The sequence below is a fragment of the Chinchilla lanigera genome, unplaced genomic scaffold (genome assembly GCF_000276665.1).
Source record: "Chinchilla lanigera isolate Chin_1 unplaced genomic scaffold, ChiLan1.0 scaffold00133, whole genome shotgun sequence".
In the NCBI taxonomy this organism is placed as follows: Eukaryota; Metazoa; Chordata; class Mammalia; order Rodentia; family Chinchillidae; genus Chinchilla; species Chinchilla lanigera.
In genome coordinates this window covers 2737016-2740360 of record NW_004955534.1, presented here as the reverse complement: position 1 = coordinate 2740360, position 3345 = coordinate 2737016, and the positions used below count along the sequence as shown (strand labels likewise).

General features: G+C 36.9%; 1 pseudogene; it reads right to left on the bottom strand.

Annotated features, from left to right (window-relative positions):
• Window positions 1-202: 202 nt before the first annotated feature.
• LOC102025840 lies at window positions 203-1475 on the bottom strand (annotated as a pseudogene).
• Between the last annotated feature and the right edge of the window lie 1870 nt (window positions 1476-3345).

Sequence of the window (3345 nt, the reverse complement as noted above, 5' to 3'; positions counted from 1 at the left end):
CAGTTCATCTGGGGGTTATAAGTTGACCACCAGTTATCAATCCACTACAATCACAGTCCCTACTTCCCATTAATTTTTTTTTAATCTAGAGATGCATTTATTCATATATCAATTTTATTTGTTTTCTCTGATCAAAAATAACTTTTTTCTATTTTGCTTATTTTTCTGCAGTGTATAGGGCCCTCCCCATGAAATGACATTCTTAGAAATTACATTCTCTGATTTTGTCAGCCTGCTTCAAAGGAAATCCATGTGTTCAACATGCTTGCTAGCAGTTTGGCCCATACCAAGTGGTTGTTTAATCCAAATATCTGAGCAGCAAACTGAGCTGATGCTTCTGGAGAAAGTATGTTGAAACAGCCGAGACCACTGGGTAGCAGCAATGAAGACCATGTGTGCTGTGAGGGGAGAACAGCTGATAACTGGATATGCAGTGTTACCAGCCATCACTGGGCCTAAACCATTGCTTCTGCCTGCCACTGCCACGAACACAGTCCAAATGCCATCCCCTTCATACTCGGCTTTAATCCTCAGTTTCATCTGGGCCCTTATGGGCAGACGTTACTCAGGGCTCACAGGGAATTCCATAATTGCCACAGCCTTCTTGATTTTTTTGCAGTGACCAAGATCAGAAGTGGAGCCCATCAATACTACAACCTTGCACCGGCTTTCTGATTTCAGAAGCAACTGTACTCTCTCTGCAACCCACTCGAAGTTTTTCTTTACCATCTGGAGCCCTTCAGGGTTTACTTCCTTGAGGTCATGATAAGACTGTTTGTCTTTCTGTTGGCTTCAATCTCCTGATGGCCAGAGTCTCCAGGCATCATTATCAATAACATCAGCGAGAACAATTTCTTTGGTAGTCACATCAACACCAAATACAATCTTCATATCAACCAGCATACAGTTTTGGGGCAACCAGGGTTTCTCCAGTATTTCAGAAATAGCTTGTGTAGCATGACTCATGATATTCACTTCAGTTTGGCCTATAGCAAGTCCAGCAAAGCAAAATTTTGCAGCAATTAGCTGTTCCTCAGACCACTGTGGATCATTATTAGCATCATCCTTGAAAAACAGCTCTACTTTAAGTGGGGAAACTTAAATCCTTCCTTGACACCAGGATTTCTTTTGAGAAAATAACCAGTTGCTATTCTGCAAACCCATTTAATTGGAATCATTTCACACTGGGGCGCAATGAAAGCTATCTCTCCACATTTTCTGGTGAAAGCAGTTTTGATACCTGCTTCCCGTAACAACTGGAAAACACAACTGGTTATCTTATTGGAGATGGCAGCTTTTCCTTCCAGGTGATTCTTTCTGGCGGCATTTCCGGCTGTAATCTGGTCCTTGGACTGCAGGAGGACTTTTCCTGGACTATCTAACAATTCATAGACTTCTTTTGTTTTACCCTCATAGAGTTTTTTGCCAGTGTTCAATATCTCTGCTGTCGCCATGACCCTGAGAAGGCTGCAGGCAGTGACTGCGCTGGAAAGAGTTCCATTAATTTTTACAATGCATGGCAAGACTGAAAAATAGGGCTCTCCTGCAATTCAAACACTCTTATCTTCAGGTGAAAGGTTTCAGTTCATTTTTGCAACAATAAACAAATCATTGTGTGTCCTCAGTGCTTTCAAATCAAAGAATGTCCTTCTCCACAGTGACCAAGGAAAATAGACATCTGATTCACTGTTACTAGGGATGCAAAATACTGTAATTTTAGTGGAAAGGAATTTGGCAGTACCCAGGAAAATTGTGTATATATCTAGCATTTGATTCAACAAACTCAATTGTAGGGATTGATCCCATAGATATTCTGGCAAAAGTAGGTGTACACAATACTATTTACTACATACTATGTGTAAAAGAAAAATTCTGGAAAATTGCCTATGTTTTCACAAATAGAAGATTAAATGAACAAACAAGGGTATATCTGTAAAGTGGAGTATCATGCAGTTTTAAATAAGGAAATGTACAGCTGAAGTACACCCTATTACTAAGTAACTTCTGGGCTATAAACTGATCCACACTCTCGCATGGAAAATGAGAACTATGCATGCTACTGGGATTGTGAATGGATTCCATATCAAAAGTAGAAAGTTGGGCAAAATTATTAGTAAAATATTTTATACTTCAATAATATGATTAGTACAATGCATTGTAATATTCTATCATGTATTTTATTACTGAAAAAATAATGTATCATGTATTTTGTATTTTGATTGCTATATATAAATTTAATTATTCCACTACAAAGAAAAATGAAAGGATAAATAATAAAATTTAAAAATAACAATTATTAGTTAGAGAAAGGAGAGAACAGTGTGAAAGACACAATGATACAAGTCAGGCTTCTTGCTTTGTAGATTTGGCTCTTACAAGTAGAATATGCCTTGGTTCTGAATAGAGCTTATTTTGTAGTGTTGACTTTGAAATCATGTCAATGTTTTATATAATAGAGAACAAAATTCTATTTAAAAAGAAATCCTTAAAATAGTAAATAATATGAAACAAAAGAACCTAATACTGTATATAATTGGCAATTCTAAGGAACTTCAGGTCATTATAATTTGGTAGTGCTGACTTACTTGGATAGGCTCTAAGTATAACATGACTTCAAAAGATACTTCATAGTTTTTGTTAAGTTACCATATCATTGTTAGGAGTGTTGGCATTGTTATTACAAGGGAAAATAAATACTGGGGTCATTGCAAAGGATAGTTCTAGTGCATTTAAAAGGAGATACATATGCAAAATCAATAAAGATATGTAGAATAAGAAGGAAAAAAATATTATTGGTACAAACTTCTAATGTGTTTATCCTAAACATTAACAAAAACTATACATATTTTCTACAACAGTGCAGGAAAATGATTTAGAAACAGTTGCCAGCCCTATAGAATTAAGCATCACCAGTTCCCAAATGATGATTTTGAAATGCAACTTCCTAATAAAAGGAATGACAGCTCTTTGGAGAAGTGGCTGATTTTAGCATGATGTAAGACATGTACAAAAAAGCCTGTCATGCGGCCTTATGTCATAAAATGAGAATTCCAGAAAATACATCTTGGGTTTTAGTATAAGGGTGAAGAAAATATAGCACATGTATATAATGGGATTTTATTGAGCTATAGAATAAGAAAATCACCACGTGGGGCCCTAGCACTCTGGGAGGCTGATGGTGCAGGATTATAAATTCAAAGCAAGCCTAGTTAACTGAGTGACTCAGTGAGACGCTCCCCTAAAATAAAAAATAATAATAATACAACAGGCTATGATGTAGCTCAATGTGAGAGGGCGGGGGAGAAAGAGAGAGAGACAGAGACAGAGAAACAGAGAGACAGAGAG